The sequence below is a fragment of the Amblyomma maculatum genome, chromosome 5 (assembly GCF_055883805.1).
Source record: "Amblyomma maculatum isolate TAMU_Amacu chromosome 5, ASM5588380v1, whole genome shotgun sequence".
Lineage (NCBI taxonomy): Eukaryota > Metazoa > Arthropoda > Arachnida > Ixodida > Ixodidae > Amblyomma > Amblyomma maculatum.
This window is the reverse complement of record NC_139348.1, coordinates 126,500,328-126,512,436: the sequence shown is the minus strand read 5'-3', so window position 1 is coordinate 126,512,436 and position 12,109 is coordinate 126,500,328. Positions and strand designations below refer to the sequence as shown.

Sequence of the window (12,109 nt, the reverse complement as noted above, 5' to 3'; positions counted from 1 at the left end):
TCTCATTATCTTGCCCCGCTTCACGGGAGCGAAAGGCCGAAAAAAAAAAAGAAGAAAAAAAAGGCATGAGTCTCGTTTCGTGATGTTTGTTCCGGCTCGCTGCCTTTCTTTATGCGTTCTCTTAGATCCTGCCTGTGTAATTCGGCATCACAGTGACAGCGTGTTGACGCTCTCGAGGTCGTGAAACAGTCCAGGAGATTGTGGAATAAAATCATTGTGAAGGCTTCGGAAGCGGTTGATGACTTCACACTTATATTTCTCTCGTTCTTTCGTAGTTGCGTTGACGGACGCCTACACGTGTATCTGCAGGCAGTCGGATATCTCTTTTATTGCGCAATACTGCGCCAGATTTCAAACCGTCGCGTGGTCCCGGCGGAGGCCACGCTTGACCTTGAGCAGCAGATGAGGAGGAGACGAAGAAGGAGCAGAAGAAGAAGAAGGAAGAAGAAAAAGAAGAAGAAGAAAAAGAAGAAGTAGAAAAAGAAGAAGAAGAAGAAGAAGAAGAAGAAGAAGAAGAAGAAGAAGAAGAAGAAGAAGAAGAAGAAGAAGAAGAAGAAGAAGAAGAAGAAGAAGAAGAAGAAGAAGAAGAAGAAGAAGAAGAAGAAGAAGAAGAAGAAGGAGAAGAAGAAGAAGAAGAAGAAGAAGAAGAGGGAGAAGAAGAAGTAGAAGAAGAAGAAGAGAAAGAAGTAGAAGAAGAAGAGAAGGAAGAAGAAGAAGAAGCACCACGTTAAAGAATCCCAGGTGGTTGAGATTTTCGGAGCCTTCCACTACGTCGTCCCTCATAGCCTGAGCCGCTTTGGGACGTTGAAACCCCATAAACCAAACCATCCGCCTTTAGTTTTAACCAGTGACGTTCGCAGTAAAAATGACGTCGTTATCACCATAATTTCAGATGAATGACGCTGAATTTCATATGAACGACTGCGTTGGCGCAATGAAGTCTATTTGCGAAATCAGAGTTACATGGTGACATAAGTTTATTCCATTTCTTTGTGATTAGTAACCTATAAAAACTAATAATTTTCCTTTAGAATGCGGTGATGTACCGATTCTGGTCGACTTCAGTTATTACCTTACTGTTCTGAGGAGGCAGCGTATGCCTGGAAATTGTCAGCCTTTGTCAGCCTTTGCAACAAAATGCAAGCTATTACCAACAATTCTGTGTTTCTACCAGTCCTGTACATATCTCTTCGCGCATGTGTATCGGCGAAACTTGCCGTTATTTACGGCATGGTTCCTTTCCTTTCCGATTTAGTATTTTTGTCCTTGCAGCCCATGGTCGCAGTCATTGCTGGTCTGCGAATGACATCTAGTTCGGCGATCGATCTCGCAAAAAATATGCCAACTGCGGGAGGCAACTTGGTATTAGAGGGATTCAGGCATGTATGCTGAGGATCTTCCATACCTCTCCCGCAATAGAGCAAGCAAGGTTACGACACGGTTATCATTCTCTACCCTTCTCTCCGCTTTGTAATCGAAACTTTTATAAAGGAAGCAAAGTAACGACATTATAGTTTGCGCGTCCGCTGATTTCTTTTTTAACGAGTTGGGAGGAGCTTATTGATGCGTGCTTTGTACCGCTCTTGTTTTCCCGGATATCGAAACACCGGTAAGCCGAAGGGACGCTGTTAATACCTCCAAGAGTTATTAGAGAGGCAATAAACGCCTCATTCAGAGAGAGCAAGTTAGGAAGAAAATTACATGAGGGAGATGCAGTTGTTGACTGACCGCTTTTACTCCGCCTCGGTGCGAATTCAGTAGGCTCGGGACGTCTTGATCTGCCAGTGAATTCTAGAGTTTTTCCGTAAGATTTCACCTATAACTGGTGTCCATCGCAGCAACCACTTGATACCAGTAAGGATCACGACTGTTCTCACAAACACTCTGCAAACAAATATGGCAATCAACAACTGAGCCAAAGTTCATGGGATAGAATACAGGCAGTGGAAGAGGCGAAGGATGTGACATGCAACAATGTCCACATTCTATGCAATGCCAGTGCATCTAAAGAAACCTGAGGAGGTCGGAATCAATTCGCCGCCCTTTATTACGATGTCTATAGTAGCGCCACGCTACATACTTGAAGCATTAAACAGATATATACATCAGCATCATGGAGCTAACCTAATGGGCATGCGCTGAAGAGTACAAACCACTCACGCTTTTGTTCGAAAAAAAAAAATAGGCAAAGTGTAACTCGGCTGAGCCTAAGCAACCAAATCGAAAATGGGACATTTCGCTCGACCCGCTTCTCTTCGTCTCTGTGTTGCAGCCTCTCGGCAAACTACGTCGACCGGATGATCGGAGTCGGCTTGGCGTCTTCTCCACTACTGAACCGAAGAGTGTTCACAAGGCCTCTCGCCTGAATCATCCGCAGGACTTAAAGTCAGGGGGATCTCGGGGGGTGCCCACAAGTATTTAAGAGGGGTCTGAGGCCCCCTTGCACTCGAATGTGCAAGAATTGCATGAGTACGAAGCACATTGCCAGTTGTTGTCAATGGTTTTCACATCATTTCTATGCTACTGTTGCCTCAATTTTGCTGTGTGTTTTAATAATGGCCGTTACCACATTTCCTAAAACACAAGACAGAGAACAATAATTTCTCACCTTTGTAAAAATGTGATGTGCCAGACAGTCCATCAGTCGCTTTCTCTCTCCCCCCCCCCCCCCCCCCCCCCTTTATTCCGCTTTCCACCTGGGCTCGAATCACTAGAGACCTAAGACTGCCGCCGTTAACACAGCAGCAAAATCATTTTATACCCATCTGCGAGGAATGACGAGAGCTGCTGCAATCTGGCGGTTCCGGAGGAGAGGATGCGGCCCCGGCGGAGCTGTTGCAGATGGATGTCATGCCTATCACATGACTAGGCTGAAGTGAGCGCGCGTCGGCGGAACTGTTGCCGTGTGATGTCATGGCTATCACGTGACTAGGCAGAGGCAAGGGCGAAGCTCCGGTGGCGGCGGCAGCACTGTCCCGGCGCAGCTATGGTTGAGTGACGTCATGGTTGTCACGTGGCTTCTTCTCGGTTCAAAGTCAACATTACTCGGTCCGCCAAGAAGCAACGGAAGAGCGTAGTAAAGCTTTCGCTTTAAAACTTGAAAACATAAGAACTGAGTGTAGCTCTGTTTGCAGCTTCTCCACTTGTGACACCTTTCAGATGAGCCGGCCTGCAGCGAGGCTGTAATGCAGCAGCTAGCTGAGACCAGCCAACGAATGGGCACCCTGCTACCGGACCCGTGGCTGCTGCAGGCCCAGTCCTCCGGGCGTAGGAACAAGGGATCTATGCTGTGCTGGGGCGTGGTGTCTGGTCTGTCACGCGCCCACGCGGAGGGCGCAGGCACCTGCGGGTCACAGCTGCGACTCAAGCTGCCCTTGGACGGCATGGCTAGGCTGGCGTTGCCCTTCGCCACGTCGCCGGTGTTCTTCGAGGCCAACGTCAGGGCGACGGCCAATGTGAGGAGACTGATGAACGTTGCTGTTGTGCTTGCCGGTGCATTGCCTGCAAAGGGATCATCACTCTAGTGAACTGTAAAGGTGCCTAGTGTACGCGGTGCAGAATAACCGAGCTGCTCTGACATAGAGATTATTAGCGCTGCCCAGATGACAGAGATGTGGCACTACATATGCTAGTTTCCAAAATGCCGTAGTCACTCGAATAGAATCCACACTACCCCAACTTGTGAGGGCTCCGCCATGGTGGTGCAGTAGCTAGGGCACTCGACTGCTGTGCCCAAGGATGCAGGGTCAAACTCCGGCCGCGGCGGGCGTCCCAGTGTAACATAACCATCATCCAAGCAGGACAGTCACAAAGTCCACAACATAGACACACACTAGCAAACAACCACCACACATGTGCAATAGGACATGTCTATCCAAAACACTTCACTTGTGAAGTCCCTATGTAAACAAAAGGAACTGTAACTTGCCCAGCATATCTAAGAAGCAATGCGAGCATTGAGAGTAAGTACTTGACGGAAAGTAGGGTCAAAAAACAAACATGGCCACAATACACGTTTGCTAGTGTGTTTGCTATGCTACGTTTGTTAGTACGTGTCTATGTTGTGGACTTTGTGACTGTTCTGCTTGGATAATAGTTATGTTACACTGGGACGATTGTGGTAATAGCCGCTGGGCAAAGAAGAGATGTGTGGAGAAGTACTTGAGTGTAGAATTTGTGTCTGTCATGCTTGGACGATGTTTGAGTTCTGCGGGGAAGAAAGTGCTACTATCTCCTGGGCAAAAAAGAGGTGTGTGGAGAAGATGTACTTGGGTGTAGGAGATGATGAGTGGTGAAGAGGAAGTGTGTGTTCAGAACCATATTGTAGTTGGTAGGGTGCGCCCGTTTTGTGTTTCTTCTCATGTGATTGTGTTTAACGCGCCACATTTCTGGGTACTATGCAGCACCAACTTGTCCCTCACGCTGTGATTAACAGAGTTGCCTTGTCTGACAAATAATGTTTTAACATCACATGTGCTGCAAGCAACATTTGATAATGCTGTATTGATCGTGAATTTCGTGTTTGCAAAACGCATGCAGAGCGGTGCTCGAGAGTCAGCAGTTTTATTTAAAGCGAAGGTATGGAGGAAACCATTGGCGACTCTGCTAGAGATCACTACAAATATCCAACTCTTGCAGCTCTATCTCTCGCACGATTTTAAATGCCTTCATTCTGATATATTCTATATTAAACGCTCTATGGCATTATACAGTCAAGCTAACTGTAAGCTCTCAGGGACGCTGTTGATACCACAGTTAGCAAGGAGCAAAGTTAATCCACTGTGCTTTTAATGACGTCACAGATGACGTTACAGTTAAAGCAATCGAATAGGCTTTTATTTTCGATATGAGACTTTACGAGCTCGAAAAAAAAAAGCGACTAAACACTATTTTCAGTGTGCGAAAGAACTAGGCATGAAGCCGCCATTCTATAGTCATGTGAAACCGGGGATGCACTGAACAAGAGATGAATGCGTGGCCTACTCGTGGGCAGGATAACAGAACACTTTACGTTGTTCTGTACTGAAGGTGCGATGCGAATTATAGGTCTTGCAGCAAGATTTGTGCGGCAAATCTGTTTTCGCATAGCGGGGTTCCCCTGTGTGAAGCTTTTTCTTCAGAATCACCTAGATAATAATAATGATCAGTCATGGCGTATTAGCGCTAACTGCACACGAAGCAACGTTGACAGATTACCTGAGGTACCAAAAGCAACCTGCAAACCAAGGTGAAGCATGATACGCTTGTGAGGAAAACAACATTGTCTAGATTGAATACAGCGACTTTTGTGAGTAATTAGTGCGAACTCACATCTCGCACAGTTTCACGCAGCGTTTCGTGTGCATTATTCCCTAGTCAGAAAAAAAAAAAACTGCAGGAAACGTTCGATTGTTACGACAGAATTTCTGCGGTTGTTGACAAGAAACCTGTTGGGACAAAAGAACTTTTTGTAGTAACATCAGAATGTTTTATATTTACGGCAAGAATCTACTACCGAACTACAGAAAACAGAAATCTACTACAGAAAAAGCTGCAGAGGTACAGAAAAGTAGTACAGAACTACAGAAAAATCTGACGTTTACTAATAACAACCGCATATTTTGTCGTATTTTTGACACAATTCCGTAGTTTGTTTTGACTGGGATGAAAGCTTTAGTCTTCATATCGGAGGCGCATAAATCAATCTTCATATACGATAGCAGTTTGATCTTATGCTGCATGGTTTCGTTTTCGGCACAGCTGACGTGGCCGGGACCCCCGAGTAACAGGACTCTCCGTGGACGAGCTGACAATGACTGATGTAAGCCGTGCTAAAAGCGGCACACCGAAAGAGGGCGACAGGGCTGCCGAGTTTCTGTCTCAGGTAAGGGTACTCGACAGCATAGCACTTTAATTGCGCACCTGGATTCCAGTAGCGGGAACGTTGCATGTATACCACTGCAGGTACCGAATTCTGCTGCTGTTAAAGATTTGAGCTTCTAATCATAATAATATTAATAAATGGTTCGCAGGAAGGGAAAGATGCAGTATCTGTCACACTTGTTTATGTGGACACCTGAACCGCGCCGTAAGAGAAGGGAGGGAGGCGGGAGTGAAAGCTGAAAGAGAGAAAGAAGGGCAGTAGTGGAAGGCTTCGGTAACTTCGACCACCTGGGGATCTTAAACGTGCACTGACATCGCACAGCACACGGAGGCCTCTCCGTTTCGCCTCCATTGTGGCACAGCCGCCGCTGTCGAGTTCGAACCCGGGAACTGCGGTTAAGTAGCTGAACCTCTTAACCACCCCTAGTGAAAAAAACTCTATGAGTCACAATAACCTCATACATATTTCTCATACTAAACTCATGCTAAACTCGTACTAATTTCATATCATATCATACAAATATCATTTAGCGTATGAGAAATATATGAGATTTTATTGAGATTTTATGAGTTTAGTATGAGAAATCTGTATGAGGTTGTTGTGACTCATACGGTTTTTCGCTAGGAACTGTAGCGAGTGCTCGCCATTTTCTTGCGTCGTGGAGCTGAATACTCTACATTGTTCTACCGGAGAGCGGATAAAACTCAGCGCGCTATTGGCGACTGTTCATTCACTTAGTGAGGTGTTTTGTTAGCAAAAAAGTCAAGTAAGGTGATCTACCCGATTCGGAAGGCCGATTGAGGCGATAGAAAATAAGGCTATCTATTCCTAACGGGAGCCCGTTTCATCCTGGTCACAAATGGCTGACAGCTTGTTTCTTCACAATAAAGGACCGACCTTAGGCATGTGAACCACCATTTGAATCTGAGCGTTCCTTCTCCAATGTTACTTTGCCTCGGAGATCGCGCTCAATCGTCCATCGGTCCGGATTTCCTTAATGATTTCCCTAATGTTTCCTAATGGAGATGGAGCCTCGAGGCGTATGTAACAGACCATTAAATGACGGAACGTTTCCGGACACAGCGTCATATTTCAGGAGATACATTTTGCGCCACCAATTACGGGGAGAGGCACTACGCCAGACCTTTATACATGTCCTTTATTTCCTTCAATGCCTTCTATAGGGCGCTGTGAGTGCCGCCAGACCCCCTCTTATTACCTTTTCGAAAAGATTCAGTTTCTTTGTTATACATAGTTTCTCTCTTTCAGAGAGTTCTCACACATTTTCAGGCATTTTAAAGAGATAACAGTACTGGTTTCATGTCGCAGAAAAGCCGTAACATCGTCGGCGTTTCTCCGTAGGCGAAAAAGACCGACGGAACAAAAATAAAATTCAATAAAGGATCAAATATATTTCGATTAACGCCAACTTTCTCATACCCGTTCTCGCACTAAAGAGAAGTAATTGAACTTGAAAGAGAATTTGGTTTCTTTGTGCTAGATGGAAATTTAATCCAAACCTATCAGATGGCGAGACTGGCGAGCTACTCATAATCTACGACGCCCTTTTTTTGTTTCTTGATATTGAATGCACCTAAACCGTGACCCTTGTACGACTGCTTCTTGATTCAAGCTGAATAAAGGCGGAGCTAGTGAATTCAAAATGCGAACCGGAATCAGTAGTGCAATTGCGTTCTACTCTGAGAAGCGAAGCTTAAGCAGCAGCCAAGCTCTTCATCTCGTTTTCGTTCGCCGGATGTATCTGCAGTAATAAAAATATCTTTAGAAAAAGTAACAATTTTAAGTAGCATTTCAGAATAGTAATGCTTGGGTGTATGCGGTATACTGTAGCTGTCGCCACTACGCGATCAACCGATGAACAAGATTAAACATTTTAATGAAACTGGTGCACCATATATAAGCGACGAAACTTGAAAAAATGCAAAGGACTTCAGCGACTAAAGTCAGTAGAATTTGGCACAATTGGCACTAATTAGTAATTAATTAATTATTAAGTGAATATGAAATTATAAATTAAGTAGGTAAATGTATACAATTAATAATTGCTTAGTTAATTAATGACTTCCTAATCAGTGGTCAATTAGTAATTATACTTAATTCATTAATTGGTCATTAGTTTGTGATTGATCATTCATTGACATATGACCATATAAGGCACGCATTCGCGCATACTGAGGTGGTGCTCTGTGATTGGTCGAGACCTCTATGACGTTATCCCGCCTCAGCCAATCAGAGTCGCCGCAAAAGCGGGACACATTTTGTCCACGGCAGCATGAGCCATTAAAGTCTTTTCACCTTAAAAGGTATTGAGACCTACCAGCTGCCATTAGACAGTACGAGAGCTCTCCTCAGAACACGGCAAGTGAATATATTACGCTTCACCTGCTATTTGCACGAAGTCAAGATTAAAGTTCGTTTTGTTCTTTCATAGTAGCATGGTAGAACAGATTATTGCTTCGGCTATTTGCCTTTTCGTTACTGCTTAAGTTAGCAACGCGATTTCTTCTTACAGGGAGCAAACTGCTACTCTCGATGCCATCTTGGCTTTAAGAGCTTATCCTGCCTGATTCCTTGCAGGTGACCGCCCGCGTTGCCCAGCGCAGCATTCGCGAGCAGCTCCCTAGGCTACTCCTTGTGGCACTGGCGCCACAGTCACCACTGGTGCTGGAGCGCCGCCTGCTTGTTTACTAGCCCACCGATCGTCACCGATGCCTCTGGAAAACTCGACCGTACATTGGACGCTCAGCCGTTGATCGTGCGCGGTGTATCCTGGCGGTGTGCTTTGGGAATGGGCTAGATTAGGGTAGGGTTATCCCTGTGGAAGGGTTTAAGGTTAGGGGCCAACCTGTTTCTTATGGTTGAATAGACAGGGAAGGGAGGGCTATTAAAGGGCGAGGTGCTCACAAAAGCGAACCAGGCTGATGCAGGGCTGAAGATGACGTGGATTTAAAACAACAATTCACTCATTAGCATCCTCAAAATGAGAGGCATACAGGGATACGGATGCAAAAAGGGGTTGTACTGATATTTATGCATCCAATAAAGCACAACCAAGTTCACTGACCGAAGGATCCAAGAGGTAGACCAGATGAACATTAAGGTACAAAGGTTGTAAGTGCAAAGAAGGCCAAAAAGTGTACCCCACCACTAGCGCTTTTAAAGCAGACTAAGAAAGGTGAAGAAGTTGACAAACCTGAAATATTCGTGCACGTGCAACAAATATTTAATGTATTTTTCCTACTTCCGCCTACGTAAAGTGAGTGAGGATCAAGACGACAAGGATTATTGGACACAGGAAAACAAATTGATGTCGCTCAGAATTCGGCTGCATCATTTCATATATGCCTTGATGAAATAACTGTTTTTGCTTCCAGTGAATAAACAGCCCACCGAACTACAGAATATCACTGGCTTGCCCGTGCATCCCTCGAAAGCAGCTTAGAGAGAAATGGAAGGATGTTACAAAAAATCACAACAGCAAAAGCAAACTAGATACAAATAATCAAGAATGGCAAGGAAAGATAAAGCAAGGACTAAGTTCGCTCTTTCTTATTGCCTTTGTCGCGCGTGCATTCTACACTTCTCATTTGTGTTACCGCTGTATTATAAGCCAACTGCGGCATAAACCATAGCTGGACTACTAATAATAGGCGGTTTTCGCATACGCCTTGTTTGTACTGAAGCACGACAAAATAAAAGTTTCTTCCAAATAATGTTTGCATTTTGTGTGCGGCTATATTTAGCCCAGTCTGGTGTTCACTGCCCACGGACATGGCGTATGTTAACTGACATTTTTCTGTAGTTTGGCTCGCTTGAGTAGTGCGTGTGTGGATCAAAGGGGGGGGGTGGGGGGGGGGGAGGCGCTATGCGGACAGCCATTGAAATAATGCCAAAGCGATTAAAAATATTACACTCGCGTGATTTATCTTATTTAGCTAAAATTAAAAGAGATTCGCTAGCACGTTGCGCCATCTGTTGGAGAGAGGAGTGAGGTCACGGGGCGTTCGATGGCCAAATTGCAGGTCACACAAACTGACGGATGACGGCTTTTCCGCCGAATGGAGCTGCCAAACACAAAGACATGGTGGCGGCTGCGCCTCCGCCCCCGTTCCCTAATCGCCGGCTGTCCTCCTCTCCCCGAATGATAACAGCCGTCTGTGAGCAGACATGCGCAGCTCGGCTTGAGAGTTCATTGTGGCATAAGTCTATCCTGACCGGCGCTCTGGGCGTGTACAGGAAGAGTGGGGTGGGAGGTAGTGGGGCTATGACAACCTCGCAAGCTTGGACTGAGGAGTTGTTGGTAGTGAATAATCACACATTTAAACTTCTTATTTAGTAGTTCAATACTGTCAGCATCACTTTCAGACACATAAGACCATCCTGTGCAAATACGCTTTCTAACTCTGTCGGTATTCTGGCTACCACTCTTTTCATATATACCCCTTTTACGCTAAGGTAAATTAACCTTATTACACTGCTGTCAAGGTATACCTACCCAATGCATACAGCACTGAATGAACAAGTTTCAGTTAATTCTTTGAAACGCGTAAATAAGAAGAAATGACAAAATTTCTATGCATTGAGGCATGCACTGAACTAATTAGGACACTGTGAAGGTCACGCTGAGAAGTCCACGCCACGGGTAGAACATAACTCTTAGCACCATGCTAAGATCTTCATCGGTGTTTCCGTGTTTCAACAGGATTTCAGCCACAGCACGGACCTATGAGCGCTTCCTTGAAAACCCTTTAAGAGCCACAAGATTGCCACACAAGTTGGGTCTCGCGACGTCATGCACTTTGACTCTGGGCCATGTACGTCACTGGCTTTACGGAGAATATACGCGCAGCGGCGATTATGCGCACAAAGCCAATCTAGCGTGGCTTTGACATTGCAGTGAGTGATTCGACTTGCGCTCGATCAGCGCCTTTACACATTCAATGAAGCCGCAATTTCCTGGCTGCACTGTTATATGGTACCGGTGGACTACATAAACATTACCACCCCTTATGGGTGGCTTCTGTGTGTGCCGCAACGTGATAAGCTGACTGCAGGGCACAATCGGCTATCACCCTCCTCAAACACAAGGTGTGACGTGGTATATCGAACACAACAGTCAGCTCTGAACGGCGATTATGTTCATGTATACCATGCGCTTGACCTTTCATGCTCAGGTTTGGTTTGGGTTTTGTGGGGTTTAACGTCCCAAAGCGACTCAGGCTATGAGAGACGCCGTAATGAAGGACTCCGGAAATTTTCGACCACTCGGGGCTCTTTAACGTGCACTGACATCGCACAGCACACGGACGCCTTGCGTTCCGCCTCCACCGAAAAGCGGCCGCCGAGACCGGGATTCAATTCGCGTCCATTGGGAACAGTAGTCGAGCGCCGTAACCACTGCGCCACCCCGGCGGGGTTCATGCTCAGTGTGCTGACGATGGCACATGATATGTCTGCGTCAAAGAAACATCCACCCGGGAAAAAAAACCTTGGCATGATCCATGAGATTTGAGAGGCATTCATGTGCAGCGAGGATCTCGATGTCCAGAAGAACCTGCCGGAGATGTGACGAGCAGCACTTCAGGGCATTGGGCTAATGAGTGAGACTAGCCTGTGGTTTAGCTCACAATGTTTACTCTTCTCCTACACTCTGTGTTCCTTATCTCTTGGGATGACGAGGTAAGTGGATGGCAGTAGCATATTGTTACTAACATATGCTGCTGCCCAGGCTCCCCGGCAAGGTTATATGATACGAAGCACATGCTCCATAAAAGCATTAATTCTCCAGGCAATGCTTCGGGCATTCCGTTTCAAGAATGGCGATATCAATATAAACTTCTGGGAAGGGCAGCTGCTTCATGACGCTTTTGAGTAAAATAAGGGATGCGTGCAAGGATGAATTTGCTGTTTTAAATCCTTACATATTGCCCGAAGGCTACAATGCGCAAAATTAGTTTGTATTGGCTAGAGCCACGGTGTAAGAAGTAGCTGAGCTCGCTTTTAAATTATTTATTGTTTCTCAATGTCACTCGCAGGAGATTATATAATGGGTTTAGGATAACATATGACAACTATAGCATACAATACTTAAAACGACCAACAATGGTTTGCAGTGATGAATGAGCTTCTTCGATGACTGACTTGAATACTTGATGGTTGGTGATGGCGGTGGCCTAAGTTAGGTTATTCTAGTCGCGAGCAGTCTCTAAAAAGAACGATTGCTGG

At 45.6% G+C, this 12,109-nt stretch overlaps 1 pseudogene across 1 annotated transcript; it reads left to right on the top strand.

Annotated features, from left to right (window-relative positions):
• The first annotated feature begins 3,149 nt into the window (after positions 1–3,149).
• Positions 3,150–8,771, top strand: LOC146189462 (uncharacterized; annotated as a pseudogene). Its single transcript, XR_014707725.1, has 3 exons — positions 3,150–3,455; positions 5,740–5,863; positions 8,462–8,771. The product of XR_014707725.1 is annotated as an uncharacterized LOC146189462 (transcript).
• The last annotated feature ends 3,338 nt before the right edge of the window (positions 8,772–12,109 follow it).